Here is a 16,709-nt window from a genome sequence, read left to right as displayed (position 1 = left end):
CTGCAACCCCATGGATGGTAGCCCGCCAGGCTCCTCTCTCCATGGGATTTCCCAGGCAAGAATATTGAAGTGGGTTGCCATTTCCTTCTCCAGGGTACCTTCCCAACCCAGGAACTGAACCCATGTCTCCCAAGTCTCTTTCATTGGTAGGTGGATTCTTCACCACTGAGCCACCTGGGAAGCCCCTCACTTCCAGGACCCAGGGACAAAGACCAGACAAATTCTTGTTATACAACAGGAACCAATCCAGTCCTTCTTCCCTGCACCCTTCCAATCGCCTCAGACGGTGAAAAGTGCCCCACCACTGCTGATTCTCTGCCACTATCACCTTCACCACCACCACAACCACCAGAGGAAGAAACTCCTCTCTGCTCTTTTCCACAGCCCAGGAATACTCATGTGACTGAGAGATAAACTTGGTACTTGCTATGATGTGAATTGTGCCCCTCCCCACCAATTCATATGTTGAAACCCTAAATACCCAATGTGATGGTATTAGGAGGTGGGGCCTTTGGGAAGTAATTGGGTCTAGATGAGGTCATAAGAATGGGACCCTCATGATGGGATTAATGCCTTTATAAGAAAAGACACCAAAGATTGATATTCCCCTCTCCCCTCATCACACATCCTCTCTCTCCATTCCATGTGAGGGCACATATTGGCACCCTGATCTCAGACTTTCGACTTTCAGAACCATAAAGAAGTAAATTTCTGTTGTTTAAGCCACCCAGGATATATGGTATTTTGCTGATCTGATAATATGAGCAGAGCAGCTCATATGTACATTGTCAGGTTTTATCCTTTGCAGGGTTATTTAAAACAGAAGGTGGTTTATAAGATGGAATCCCTGATTGGCAGATGGGGCAAGGCCATGTCATGAGAAGCAGCATGATGTCCTAATCAGCAAGTTCTTTGCCTCACATACAAGATTTGTGACTCTTAACTAAGAGATCAAACCTCAGCCACAGTGACTTGGGTATGATGGGCATCTTCCCAGGCCTGAGGATTACTTATTTTTAGTGGTGGGCTTTCCAGTGCTTTGAGCAGATCTTTGGCTCTTTTTTTTTTCCCCCATCATCTCTCCTCCCTCTTCTCCCTGCATTATTTGGCCTGAGAATATGTGCCAAGAATTTCTACTGAAATAATCCCTGCTCCAAGTGCCCATGACTCAGCACCTCCAAGATGGATTCTAATGGAATACAGACTCAGTTTAAGGAATATGTATGAGCTGGCACAGAGCGCCAAAGATATCGGAAACCAAAAACCATAAATTTCCAAGGCAGAGGACCATTTTATTGAAACAGATGTCAAAGAAAATGCAACATCTTTTTTCAAAATGGGTGGGAGGGATGGGTGTTTGGGTTGGGAAGGAAAAGAAATGTCTGTATGGATTTTATTCTGGTACAGCAAGTAAAAGGGATCAACAGCTCAGAGTCTAGATTGTCCCTTTCTCATACTAGCCTGGAATGCTCTTTCCTTAGTCACGTTAAATGCTCAGAATTCTAAACTGTGTCAGCAGGTGGCTCCAGAGGCAGCTGTTTGGTGAGACTGCCACAAAATTAAAATAATGCTGCAGAGTAACGCATCCCAGTATAATCTTAAAACAAACGTGATATTTGTAGCAATGAGATTTAACAAAAGTAAAATCTGAATGTAATAAAGGGTTATAAGCACGAATATTCTCTAACAGGAACCATGTGGAATTAAATACAAGACAGAGAAAGAATTTTGCTGGGTGCCAAACACCAGTCTCCATAATATTAAGGGTCCCTTCTCCTCTTTGGCCAGATTTTCTCTACAGTTAGTTGTCCCCAATGTTCCCATTCTGGCTCCTACCCCACTGCAAGCCAGTCACCCTCCAGCAGACAGAGGATCAAGATGAAGCAGGCCTCAATCTGGCTGTAGATGAGAATGCCAGTTCTTAGGGCCAGTTCTGTTTTAGAGCCACAGAGCTGAATGATGTAGAAAGTTGCAAAACCGGTGTCAAGATTTTCAGGAACCCAGAAGGATATCATCTGGAAATCTGAGGTGTGAGTACACATTATGAAGCCTGGACTATGGCAAAGGGCACCTGATGCATTTCTAAATAAACCAAATGCTAGAAGGCAGAGTGGTTACCAGTCAGAACTATGAAAACAGGGGAATTTCTTCAGGACATTTTTCCACTTGCTCTCTTGGATACTAGTCTCCTATCTCCAACTGTGCACCTGCCCTCTTAACTTCAGACCAATCTACCAATCGTCAGCACCCCTCCTAGATATTGGGGCTTCCTTGGTGGCTCAGATGGTAAAGAATCCGTCTGCCAATGCAGGAGACACGGGTTTCGTCCCTGAGTCAAGACGATCCCCTGGAGAAGGAAATGGCAACCCACTCTAGCATTCTTGCCTGGAAACAGTAGGCTACTGTCCATGGGCAAAGAGTTAGACACGACTTATCAAATAAACCACCACCACCTACGAGATGTTACCTCCTCCAGCCTCTTCATTTTATCCTTTGTCTCTCAGCCCATCCCTAGAGGTGTTGATATACTCACGGGTCAGGATGAGTAGCATCTGTAGAATCACAGACCCAGAGTTGGCAGGAGGAAGGAAGGTAGAGAATAATATTTGTGCGAGGCTTTCTGTGGCCCAGACACTGGCTATCCGTTCTCTCACCTCATCCTCACAGCCATGATGAAGGGGCGAGTTGTCCAGCTCTTTGCATACTGAGGAAACTGACACAAAGAGCTTAAGATAAAAGGAAGCAGAGGGAGTGGAGGCCCTCAACAAAACCTGTCCTGCCCAATGGCAGCCCTATAGATCTCTTTCGAAGTCATGAACCCATGCCTTCTCCTGGATATTCTTCTGCAGTGAATGCCACCCCCAGGCAGAAAGTTGCTCCCAGCACCAACTTAGACTATTCATTTCCCTTAGCCCGTAACCAACCCAAAGTCACTAAATTCTGCTGATCCTGCCCCTGAACAGCTCTCAAATGTGTCCACACCTCAGGTCTCCCACCATCACTTCCCTAGGCCAGGGCATCATCATTTCTTATTCTTGGTATTTCTATTTCCTAGCTGGCTCAAGAGGTGTGTGTATGGAAGGTGAAGGGGGGAGGTTGAGGAAGAGTTGAGGAGCTGTAGAAATATCCCATTTTAGTTGATTTTTACAATATTAAATCAAATAATAACATATGTGGAATACTCATATTACCATACTTGGCACTATAACTACTCAGTCTGTGAGTGTGTGTGGGTGTGTATTCAGTCACTCAGGACTCTGCAACTCCAGGAACTACAGGTTCCTCTGTCCATGGAATTCTCCAGGCTAGAATTCTGGAGTGGGTTTCCATTTCCTACTCCAATACATGGTATTAATATGTAAATCACATGCAAAAGACTTCCTGGTTACCATGTTTAATATCTTAACTGCAGCTCAGCTGAAGGGTCATGCTTTTTTTTCTCCTTCTATCTAGAAATCACTTTTTAATCCCCCTGAGACTTCTTCCTCTACATTCCTCATTAAATCCTATTCATTTTAGATCTTAGAACAGATGCTATTGACTTTTATGATATTCATTTTTCAAAAAAAGTCTATTCAATCTAAGGAAGACTTATATAGATAAGTCTTAAGTCTCTCTGCCTGTGCTTCACAGTGTATTAATTTAGGATAAGCTAAGCTAAGCTAAGCTAAGTCACTTCAGTAGTGTCTGACTCTGTGCGACCCCATAGACAGCAGCCCACCAGGTGCCCCCGTCCCTGGGATTCTCCAGGCAAGAACACTGGAGTGGGTTGCCATTTCCTTCTCCAATGCATCAAACTGAAAAGTGAAAGTGAAATCGCTCAGTCGTGTCCGACTCTTAGCGACCCCATGGACTGCAGCCTACCAGGCTCCCCTGCCCATGGGATTTTCAGGCAAGAGTACTGGAGTGGGGTGCCATTGCAAACTCTGAAAGAGAGGTGATATTACCAGCTTTACCTCATGAAAGAAGTACCGCACTGGATTTCTCTTGGAGTTGGTTCAGAAAGTACTTTTTGGGGTTTCCCTTGTGGTCCAGTGGTTAGGACTCAGAGTTTTCATCGTCAAGGGCCTGGGTTCAATCCCTGCTTGGGGAACTAAGATGCCAGAAGCCATGCAGCAAGGCCAAAAAATAAAAAGCACTTTTTGCAAAGAATCATCTCGCACGACATCAGATGATAGCCAAAACTGGTAGGTAAACAGGCATTCATAATCAAGTAAAGTAGCTATGAAAATACTCAATATTTTAGACCATCCTCTTAGGATCCATTTGTGAATAGATCGGAATATCTTTGGTTATCTTTGATTGGCACTACCGGTAGTCAGTTAGGCAAGTGCTATGAACTGAATTGTCTCCCCTCGAAGTTTGTATGTTGAAATCTTAACCCCTCAGTGTGACTATATTTGAATACAGAGCTTTTAAGTAGGTAATTTGGGTTAAATGAGCTCATAAAGGTGGGGTCCTGACTCAATAGGACTGATGTCCTTACAAGAAGGGACAAACACCAGGGATGTGAGCATACAAAGAAAAGGCCATGGGAGGACCCAGCAAGAAGACGACCATCTGTAAGCTAAGGAGAAGGGCCTCAGGATAAATCAAACTGTCGACACCTTGGTGTTGGACTTCTAGACTCTAGAACGCTGAGAATTACATTTCTGGTGTTTAAGCCATCCAGCCTGAGAGATTTTGTTATGGAGGCCCTAGCAAGGAAGACAGCAAGGAACAGGAATGCTAAATTCCCTATCAAGTGCAGGATGGCTTGGTATTACATAGACAGCATATTAAAAAGCAGAGACATTACTTTGCCAACAAAGGTCCATCTAGTCAAAGCTATGGTTTTTCTAATAGTCATGTAATGATGTGAGAGTTGGACTATAAAGAAAGCTAAGCACCAAAGAATTGATGTTTTTGAACTGTGGTGCTGGAAAAGACTCTTGAGAGTCCCTTGGACTGCAAGGAGATCCAACCAGTCCATCCTAAAGGAAATCAGTCCTGAATACTCATTGGAAAGATGGATGCTGAAGCTGAAACTCCAATACTTTGGTCACCTGATGGGAAGAACTGACTCATTGGAAAAGACCCTGATGCTGGGAAAGATTGAAGGCGGGAGGAGAAGGGGATGACAGAGGATGAGATGGTTGGATGGCATCACCGACTTAATGGGCATGAGTTTGAGTAAGCTCCGGGAGTTGGTGATGGACAGGGAAGCCTGGCATGCTGCAGCCCATGGGGTCGCAAAGAGTTGGACACGACTGAGTGACTGAACTGACACTAAAATACTGTCCTGTCTCAAATGCAAATAACACTGAGAAACACCAATCTGGTCCCAACTGTTCATCTTACAGGTGACTCCATTACACTTGTGTCTGAGGCAAAGCACCTTGTTTTGTTTGCATTGATCCGTCAGGTGTTGGCACAGTGTCTGGCACTCAGCATGAGCTTAGTAATCATGAGGGTGTGAGATCTTTCAAAGTATTCGTGTGCTTATTGCATTTTACCTTTCTTTATTCCAGTTCACCCGAGCCATTCTTCTGCTTGAGGGTGATATACAACTTATTATTGAGAGACTAAAAAGATAGACTGGGATAATATTTAGCTTTTGACATTCAAAAATAAGATTTTGCTGCAAGACAACAATTGTGTTCCTTGCTAAGCGCCTGTCTTGAGAGAGGGTTTTTAAAAGTCCTTTAGTGTATCAAGGGCCTGGTCTGGGACTCAGGCAAAGGAGTCCTACCTCAGAAGTTCCAGAAAGAATATGAAGCCCTTTGGCTGAAGGCCAAGAACTTTAGTTTGAAAAGAGTCACACTAGAAGCAAGGAGCTATTACCCACTCTGTCCTTTCCTGGCCCGACCTCCCATCTAAAAATTGCAGTCCAGTCACTTATGATCATTCTATTCTATGCTTGTTTCTTTGCTTATCATTTTTCTCTATGATTAGAATGTCAACTGCAAGAGGCAACTGCAAGTTGTCTATTTAACTACTGCTGTATTCCCAGCATCAGAAACATACCTGGAACCTCAATAAATATTTACTGAACAGAATGAATGTGTCTTCTTTTCTCTTCATTTCCCTTTCACATCTAAAGAAGGAGAAGAAGAAATAATTTTAGAGGATATTTTTAAAAGCTTTTGAATTCATTCACTGAATTTCTCTGCTTGCTGAGAAAATCCTAAGAACTTCATAAAACCATACTGAAAGATCTAAAGAAGAAGCATCTCTTAACAGCTCTTTGTTCTTCTCTTCATTCTGCTTCCTTGTGTTCCTTTGCAGTTTATACTGTGACAAATGACATCTCTAATGGCACTGGGCCACTAATTGTTGAGAAAGTACAGATTTTTTTTAAAAAGCTGATGTTCTGGGTGCCTGCCTGTTTCTGGCAAGCAAACCTGGGGATATTTTCCATGAATGGTGAAAGGTTTCCTTTCTCAGTAGTGGAACCTCATGGGTCCTAAATCCTAGTGGAGCTGCCCAGAGAAGCATGTCATGTCCCTGAAGGACATCACACCTCCTTGTTCATCATCTCTGTGGGGAGCATGTATGGGTAAAAAAATGAAGATAGGATTCTGAACTAGAAAGCAATTTTTTCAGGAAATCCTGTGTTCAGATCACCAACTTTGGGCAATGAATGTTGGGACTTTTCGTTGCCACAAAAGAATAAATGTTTTAGGAAACATCAAGCCAAATGATCAAGAATGTGGATTCAGACAAAGGATGTGGACCATCAGATTCTTTATTAGTAGCCAGAAAAATCAACTTCAGGAAGCAACATAAATAAAGTAACCATATGATTTATCACCCAAACCCGCACGCTTCAGATAGTGAAAGCAGCTCTGTGAAGGATTACTCTGAGACAATAACTGGAAACCAGGACTGTCTCGGGAATACTTGGGTGAATGGTGGCCTTAATCATAGGGAGAGGCAGACCCCTCTTCCTGTGCAGAGTACCCTGGACTTTTCCCTGCTCATCTTTTTTCTTTGGCAGGAGACATAAATCTTCATCTCTTTTTTTGAACACAAGTGTCTTTTCAGTTCTGAACAACACAGTTCAGAAAAAAACAGACCTGGTTGGGTCAAGTAATGAAGAACCAGTTCTTTCTTGTTTTGTGCCACTATGTCTAATCAGTTTGGACCCCAAAGCTCGAGAAAGGTAATCAGTACTTGGAAGATGCAATGGAGAAGGAAGAAAAAAAAAAAAAAAGATAATATGGCTTCTGCAGGACAGAGAGTTCAAGAGGCTGATGAAAAAAGAGAGGACAACACGGACAACATATAGTCTGAGAGCTGGGCAGCGAACAGCTTGGGTATTATCAGTGTCCATGTCCTTCACCTGGTAAAGGCAGGTTTTGTCATGTGGAGAAGACCATGGGGCTTCCTAGAGTAAGCACAGATTGCCCCATCTGGCTGGCTAGATCATTTGTTTCCTGGTCACCGTCAGTATCTCAGTGGTCACTGCAATATCTGTTATGGCAAGAACTTGCTTCCGGATATAGTTACTTATACAAAAGTGTATGACGAGGACTTCGCTGGTGGTCCAGTGGCTAAGACTCTGCACTCGCAATGCAAGGGGCCTGAGTTTGATCCCTGGTCAGGGAACAAACTAGATCCCACATGCCACAACTAAGAGCTTATGCGCTGCAACTAAAGACTCTGCCTGTTACAACTAAGACCCGGTGCAGCCAAATAAATATTTTTTAGAGTATATGATAATAGTGATTAGTAATTACATTTCTAATACCAACACATAACCTTTGCTGAATGCTTTTATAATTTTTACATTTTTTACTACTATTTTAAGTTCATACATGTAAAAGTGCTTAAAACAATGTCTGCTGCTGCTGCTGTGTCGCTTCAGTCGTGTCCGACTCTGTGCGACCCCATAGACGGCAGCCAACCAGGCTTCCCCTCCCTGGGATTCTCCAGGCAAGAACACTGGAGTGGGTTGCCATTTCCTTCTCCAATGCATGAAAGTGAAAAGTGAAAGTGAAGTCACTCAGTCGTGTCCGACTCTAGCGACCCCATGAACTGCAGCCTACCAGGCTCCTCCGTCCATGGGATTTTCTAGGCAAAAGTACTGGAGTGGGGTTCCATTGCCTTCTCCGAAAACAATGTCTAGCATGTAATAAATACTACTTAAGTATTTTCTTTTATCATTGTCATTACTATTTCATTTGATTCTCACTAACACCCTACAGAATAGGTTGGCCATATATGACAGAGAAGAAAATTAAGCATGGCTTGGCTAAGTTTATTTTCCACTGTTACCCAGCCTATCAGTTTCAGCAGCACGACCCTGGTCAGAATTCTTTGGGTTCAGCTAAGAACAGAGGAGCCCGGTAGGCTGCAGTCCATGAGGTTGCTCAGAGTCGGACAGGACTGAGCGACTTCACTTTCACTTTTCACCTTCGTGCATTGGAGAAGGAAATGGCAACCCACTCCAGTATTCTTGCCTGGAGAATCCCAGGGATGGCGGAGCCTGGTGGGCTGCCGTCTATGGGGTCGCACAGAGTCGGACACGACTGAAGTGACTTAGCAGCAGTAGCAGCAGCAAGAACAGTATCTTCCGTCCTCTGAGCCCATAATTTTAGCATACGAGTACAGAGTCTGAAATCATATCCCATACAGTTAACAGAAGCTGGTGCCTTAATAGAAGTCCTTGCGTGTGTCTTACAGAATAGCAGATAATGGAACAGCATGTTAAAACCCCTCTGCTTGTAACCTGTCTTTACTTAGTCAAGCCTGCTTTAGATGTTTTTCCTTTCTTAACTGCACACCCTCCAAGCTTCATGTAGCCCAGGTAGTGTATCACCAGACTTCTTAACCACCCTTATAGACAATGCCTCTTGACAAATGGTTCACTATAATAATGGGCAGGAGAAGGCTTAAGTTGTTTTCCAGGAAACTAGAATCACCTTCTGCCCCAGCTCAAGCCAGCTAAGATTCGTTGGGACCACCAACCCCACAGCTGGGCCTGTGTAGTCGTCCAGTGAGTGAACTTTTGACGTCAAAAGGCTTAAAACTCCACCCTCAGATCATGCTAGGTGTCTCTATTTTTGAACACGCATCCCAGAAAGAAAGCTGTAACCAGGTATGTCTACACAGAACACCAATCACCTCTCCTTTCCCTTCCTCCAACCCACTCTCCCTATGTCAAAGACCAGCCTGCTTCTTTAGCCCACAAAAATCTCAAGCTCCTCATCTTTCAGGAGGTGGATTTGTGACTTGTTCTCCTGTCTCCTTGCTTGGCTGCCTTGTGAATAAACTCTTTTTCAGCTAGAAACCTCAGGGTTTGGCTTGCTGTGAGGTGGGCAAAGGAGACTGGTTCGGTAACAACTTCCTCCTGTTTCCCAAAGTAACATACTCTGGGGACGCTTAGCTATTTGGAACCTTGAAGCAAGCTTGCCTGCCCTCAAAAGCTCAGGGGCATCCTGAGGCCACAGTGTGACAGATCTTGTTGTGGGCTTCTCTGGAAAGGTCCAGTTTGGACCTGGAGGTGAAACTTTGCCAGTGTCTTAGGGTTTTCCAGAGGAACAGAACCAACAGAGTGTGTGTGTGTGTGTGTGTGTGTGTGTGTATGCATGTTGTTGTTGTTTAGTCGCTAAGTCGTGTCTGACTCTTGCGACCCCATGGACTGCAGCCCACCAGCTCCTCTGTCCGTGGGATTTCCCAAGCAAGAATACTGGAATGGGTTGCCATTTCCTTCTCCAGGGCATCTTCCCAACCCAGGAATCAAACCTGCGTCTCCTGCACTGGCAAGTGGATTCTTTACCACTGAGACACCAGGGAACACCATATATATACACACACATATATATATATACACACACGCATTCCTTTTATTATAACAACTATATATGTATGTATGTATGTATCTACCTACCTATCTATCTCCTGTTGGTCCTGAAGGCTGACAAGTCCCAAGATCTGCAAACAGATTCAGCAAACTGGAGACCCAGAAGAGCCGATGGTTTAGTTTCAGTCTCAATCTAAAGTCCTGGAACACAGGAACAGTGAAGTTTGGGTCCAAGTTTCAGTTTGGGTCCAAGATGGGAAAAAGCACCACTGTTCTAGTGCAAGGCTGTCAGGTAGAAGAATCCTCTCTTTTTCTTCTCTTTTTTTTGTGCTGTGTCTTCATTGTGATGTGTGAGATTCTCTTGTTGCGCAGCACAGGCTCTAGAGCGCACAGGCTTCAGTAGCTGTGACACATGGGCTCTCTGGTTGCGGTGTGTGGGCTTAGTTGTCCAGCAGCATGTGGGATCTTAGTTCCCCGATCAGGGACTGAACCCACGGTCCCCTGCATTGGAAGCCGGATTCTAAACCACTGGACCACCAAGGAAGTCCCAGAAGAGACAACTCCTACTCAGGTGAGGGTCAGCCCTGTTGTTCTCTTCAGGCCTTCAACTGATTGGATGAGGCCCACACATATTACAGAGAAAAATCTGCTTCACTCAGTCTATTGATTTAAATGTTAAACTTATCCAAATCACCCTAACAGAAACCCCCAGAATAAAGTTTGGCTAAATATCTAGACACCCGGTAGTGCAATCAAGTCACACGTAAAACTAACCATCACAGTTGGTATCATAGACAAAGAGAGTCATTTGGGAATCTCTAAGCAGAAATCAGTGCTCCTGAAACACACATTCAGGGAGACCTATAGCTAGCCAAGGCGTTTTTGTGGGGGGCTAGAGCTCAGGGGATATGTAAGGGAAATGAGGGCCACACATCAGCCCACCAAGGGGAACCAGCACTGCCACAGAGTACTGCTGATGTTCCTGAGCTGAAAGTTCTTCTTAAATCTGTTTAAAAGTCTCATCTTAAAAATGGGCTATATTTACTGCTAAAATAATTAGAAAATCTGAGAAAAGAAATTGCAATCAGAATTCTATCAATAATCATAGCAAATACTAAACCTTCGTTTCTTCCATTTTTTATTCGCTTATTTATAGGGTTTTTTTTTTAACATATAGGTTTTTATATATTGTTGTTGTTGAGTCACTGAGTTGTGTCTCACTCTTTTGTGACCCCATGGACTGTGTAGCCCGCCACTCTCCTCTGTCCATGGGATTTCCCAGGCAAGAATATTGGAGCAGGTTGCCATTTTCTTCACCAGGGGATCTTCCCAAACCAGGGATTGAACCCATGTCTCCTGCACTGGCAGGTGGATTCTTCACCACTGAGCCACAAGGGAAGCCCAGGGTTTTATATAGTTGTAGACAAAACTGTATAGGGAAAGTTGTGTTCTGTGTTGAGAATGTATTACACTTGACTACAGGCAGATTTGTTCCCTGGGAGACATGTGGCATGTGTGTCTCTGTTGGTTTTCAAAACAAGGCAGGAGGGCGTGCTTCAGGCCCACTGGTACAGGCCAGGGATGCTGCTAAACACGCTGCAATGCACAGGACAAAACCACGTCCCCGCCCCCAAGTGCTCTCCGATACAAATGTTGAGAAACTCTCTTATACTTTATCAGATCAGATCAGTCACTCAGTCGGGTCTGACTCTTTGCGACCCCATGAATCGCAGCACGCCAGGCCTCCCTGTCCATCACCAACCCCCGGAGTTCACCGAGACTCACGTCCATCGAGTCTACTGTAATACAGTGTTCAATATTACTACATTGTCTCTGAAATAATTTAGCCTATGTGTTAGGTTTTTGGCACATTGTGGGTACTGAATGAAACATTAATGAATGAGTAATATTCCATTGAGTTAATATGAAGAAATTTCCATAACTATCCCCCTATTATTGGACATTAAGGTTAAGAAATTTTGCTACTAAAAACTTATACTGCAATGAATATTATGCAAATATCTTAAGTTGAAATACATTTTTTAGATTAATTCTCAGTTGTGAAATCAAAGGTTCATTTGTACAAGAGGAGACTGGTAATGTTTTGTGATCAATAGTACAAGCTTTAGGTTCCTGAAAGCAGAAACTTGCCTTATTTAATGTTTTATGGTCCATAAAACTTAATGCAGTGCCTTGCATACACAATATCTCAGTAAGTGTTCATTTAATATTAATTTTTATCATGTTAAGGAAGCATTCCTCAAGATACAGTTTACTAAGAAATTTTTTTTTAATTAGGAGATCATATTTTCTTCTTTGATCTATAAAACATTAACATTAACCAATTCCAGTGCTATGTTACCCTTGTATTCTTCAAATTAATCCTACTGGGTCATAAGTATTAGTCCGTTTACATACTGATTGAGTTGAGCTGTTGGTATTTCATCTCAGTTTTACTCCAAGAGAGACTGGTTTATAATCTTATTTTTGTGCTATCTTTTCTTAGACATGTACAAAGGGAGAGGGATGGTGGCAAAATGTCCACAGAGAATGGGGAAGTTACAGAAGGAAGCAGATGAGAAAATCACATGGAGAGACAAATGTACTGTGGAGAAAAGAATAAATCATATCTTAAATGCATGCCTCACTTTTTGGTGTCTTTAAGCTCCTTTAAAAGGGTCTTTTAGAGCATACAGCTAGTTATTAAAAAAAGAAAAAAGCATGATGCCAAACTACCATAAATCTCTCTAAGTAAATAAATGGATGAATAAACAGTCTTTCATCCTGGAAGAATTTATTCAATGTACTCCCATGCATCAATTATTCAATAAATGAGAGGCACCTAATGTACCCACCATTGTGTTAGATGCTATGGCTATCATGAGGAGTAAGTCATTCTGTCTAGCGGATGCCGCCGCATCTTGGGACGTTCACTAGGTAATGCTACTCTTAACCTAAAGTGCTAGGGGGGAATAAGTGGTTTCTTTAATTACAAAATTAACATATGCTTAATGCAAAAGAGAGAGAGAGAAACATCAAGAAATTTACATACATCATGGTTCCATCACCATTCAAGAGTAACTACTGTTCTTGTTATATAAAAATGTGTAACAGGCTTCCTTGGTGGCTCAGTGGTGAAGGATCTCCCTGACAATGCATGGGACAGGGGTTCAATTCCTGGTCTGGGACGATCCCACATGCCACAGGACAACTAAGCCTCAGCGCCACAACTACTGAGACCTGCGAGCCTAGAGCCTGCGCTCCGCAGGAGAAACACTGCAATGAGAAGCCCGCGTATGCAACCTCCTCCTCGTCACGACCAGAGAAGGCCTGCAACAGCAGCAAAAACCCAGCACAGCAAAGAATAAATAAACCTTTTAAAAAAATCTATAACAAATCTACAACGCAGTGGCTAAAACAATTTATCATTATTTCTCGAGTTCTGGGCCTGAAGGGCTCAGTGCGGCAGTTCTTGGTGTGCCTCAGATACTGGTGGTCAGAGGACATCTTTTCCTTCCTGATCCTTCCATGTGACTAGCTTGGGTTTCCTCACAGCATCGTGGTTTCAGGGTCCTCGCACTTCTTACACAGCAGATGGCTTCTCTATGAGCAAGCACTCTGAGAGACACAAGCAGAGGCGGCAGCAAGGCTCCTTGGGACCTAGCCTCAGAACTCACACAGCCTGACTTCAGTAGAATTCTGTTAATCAGTGCAGTCATAAGTCAGGCCACGTGAGGGGGCAGTGGAACAGACTGCAACTCTGGCTCGTGTGTAGAGGGGAGAAGGAAACCATGGTGCTCAGCCATGTTGGAGACAAGCCACCGTAATCACCTCTCCTTGTCAGGATGACTTTAGTAATTTTCTACATAACCAAAATATAGGTGTTTAAATCAGGACATTAACATTTGATGATGGCAGCTATCTAATTCTCAGAACTCTACTCAAGTCATGCCAGTGATGCCAACAAAAGAACCCAGTTCAGAATCACGTGCTACATTTAGCTGAGACCCATAGATGAGGAGGGGTTCCAAGGAGAAGCACTGGCCAGCGCAAAGCTCCTGCCATGGACAGACTTGGAGGTGTTCAAAGCACAGCTAGAGGATCAGACTGGGCTGGAGCACAGGATGAAGAGGACAGTAGAAAAGATGAGGGTGGAGAGATGGAGTCCAGCCCAAATCATGAAAGGGCCAGGGGGCACAGGTAAAGGAGCACAGAGCTTGCTCTAAGCACAGGGAATCCAGGGGAGAGTTTCCAGCAGGAGGAGTAAGAGATATGAATGTTGAAATCCCAGGGTTGGAGTCAGGCCAGGAGAGACTATAGGTGAGCCCCAGCTTCAGAGCTGAGTCCTATTCCAATGGGGCTTCCAGTCCACATTTGCGAGGGAGCCAGGAGAGAATGACAAGGAGTCACGTCCATTAGGAATCTGTGGGATTTTTAAGGTCCCTATGCTTGCTGTTTTTGCAACCTCCATAAAATCCTAAGACTCATGGATTTCTCTTTGGAGAATGAGGCAATAAGGTGGAGCTGGAGATAAGATATGTTGAGGAATGGAGTAGCAGGCAACTAGCCAAGGGGAGGAAAAGCAGCTAAGGTCCCAGAGTCTGCAGTCAAAAAAAAAAAAAGGAAACACCAGAACCAGCAGGTTTGGGCTTGAGAAACAGAAAGGCAAGGAGGCCAAAAGGGAACTTTTATATCTAATTACACCCACTCAGTTGTATAGGCAGCCCTTTTGTCAGAGCACCTTAGCCAAGCTCTTCCAATAGTATCTGATCACACTGTCGAATTAACACTTCTACATCACTTACTCACGTTTGACTCACTCTTTGCTTGATTTTGGCAGCAGGATCTGACAGGGACAGCGGGTTTTATTGGTGACAGGGAACCAACTTGAGGTACTTAAAATGCAGTGCTGAAAACCGGAGTGGAGAATGATTTTATCCTAATAGGCTGTGGAGATTTCTGAATGCAGAGGGACCAACTGAAAAGTGGGTCGAGCAAGCCAGGCCCCCAGTCGCTGATGACTTGGGTCAGTTGGTATAAAAAGGAAACCAAGCTGAATGCAAGGGAAAGAGCAAGGTTCGAGTCTTCTTAATTTTCCTACTGGTTTTTCTGCCTGGATTGTGACTATTACTCCCTGTCCTCTGAAGGCACATTTTGTTTTCATCTCCAAGTTCATGAATGCTATGCTCAGCATGTGAAACTTACTCAGCGGAGGTTATGAAATAATTCTTCAGGAAAGAAATAGACCAGAGAATTAAGTGGGTGAACAAAAATAGGTCATGGCATGACGATGGAAGGGCTGCTAGCCAAAGCTCTGGCGCCCGAGGGCAGCCATCTGCTGGGGCACCAGGCAGTGCCCACCTCCACCGTCCAGGCTCACTCCCACTTCTGGCCACGAGCCTGTCCTAGAACGATGGTGCAGAAAACAGCCACTGCCTCTCATCGCCTTGGGAAAGCAGGATCTTTCTGTTGTTTAGCCACCTTACAGGGTGGAATTCCACCTCAGCATTCAAATCCTGGCTTGCTAGTTCTATGACACTGTGACACTGAATCTTTTTTTTTTTTTTTTTTGAGTCTCAGCTTTCTTCTCTGTAAAACAGAAGGTGATAATTCTTACCTAGGATTTTGAGAGTAGGTACTCAATTGACAATGTATTTTGCACACAGAAAAATAGTGATAGCATGTGACACCCGCTTTGCCACTCTGCAACCATCTGGGCAAGCTATTTAAAACACCGTGTGCCTCCGTTTCCCCACTAGCCATGTAGGGGAATGATCAAATAAAAGCTATCTCACACAGTGTTAGGAGATTTAAAGGGATTAACATGGGGAAAGTGCTGAGAATGGTCTGGCACGTATGTATCAGGTTTCTTCCTCCTGCACCCACTTTAACATCCATGTTGGTGACTTCCCCATGTTTCTAAGAATGAAACCAACTGAAAATGTGCAGGTAGAAACAAGTCATGGAATTCCCATCCTGACAATTGCCTCTTGGATTTGTATTTCTGTTTCTTAGAAGAACATTGTCGTCATCAGAACTTCCAATGAAGTTCCTGAACATTTAAGTTGAATAAGCTTTATAAGAACAGTCTTGTGGGAATTTGCCTGGTGTTCCAGTGGTTAAGACTTCGTCTTCCAACGCAGGGGATGCAGGTTCGATCCCCAGTCAGGAAACTGAGATCTCACAGGGCAACTAAGCCCACAGACCTCAACTAAAGAGAGAAGCCTGTGCACCGCAATGAAAGATCCCATGTGCTGCAACTAAGACTCAACGCTGTGTGCGCTGTGCTTAGTCGCTCAGTCGTGTCTGACTCTTTATGACCCCATGGACTGTAGCCCGCCAGGCTCCTCTGCCCATAGGATTCTCCAGGCAAGAATATTTGAGTGGGCTGCCATTTTCTCCCTCAGGGAATCTTTCCAGGGATCGAACCCACATCTCTTACTTACTTACATCTCTCCTGCATTGGCAGGCAGGTTCTTTACCACTAGAGCCACCTGGGAAGCCCAAGAACCAATGCAGCTAAAAATAAATATAAATATATAGATATACTTTAAAAAAAAAAATAGACTTGTTTTAGGCCAGTGGTCATTACCTTCTATGCTTTCCTACTTTTCACCAGCCCATCCCCCCTGCCACTTGCTAACATGTGGCATGATTCCTCATGGCTTCCAGGGAGGGTGGTGGTCACTGGTGAGGCTTGAGCCTCTCCCTCATCCAGCTGCTAGAATGTCCGCCTGCAGTAGATGTAACAGGTGAGAGGGATCCGGAGAGACACCAGATCCAGTAGTGGGCAACCTCTGAGGGGCTTTGCATGAACAGCTTCCTCATACAACTCTGTGGAACCATCAAAGAAAAAAGGCAAAGTCTGAGGAACTTAATGCCAACTTTAGGTCAAGGTGTCAACCATGAGGAACACCTGGTC

This window comes from Bos grunniens, chromosome 14 (genome assembly GCF_055505025.1).
Source record: "Bos grunniens cultivar Pamir isolate PY7600 chromosome 14, Bosgru_T2T1.0, whole genome shotgun sequence".
Taxonomy (NCBI): Eukaryota; Metazoa; Chordata; class Mammalia; order Artiodactyla; family Bovidae; genus Bos; species Bos grunniens.
This window is presented reverse-complemented; position numbering follows the sequence as displayed.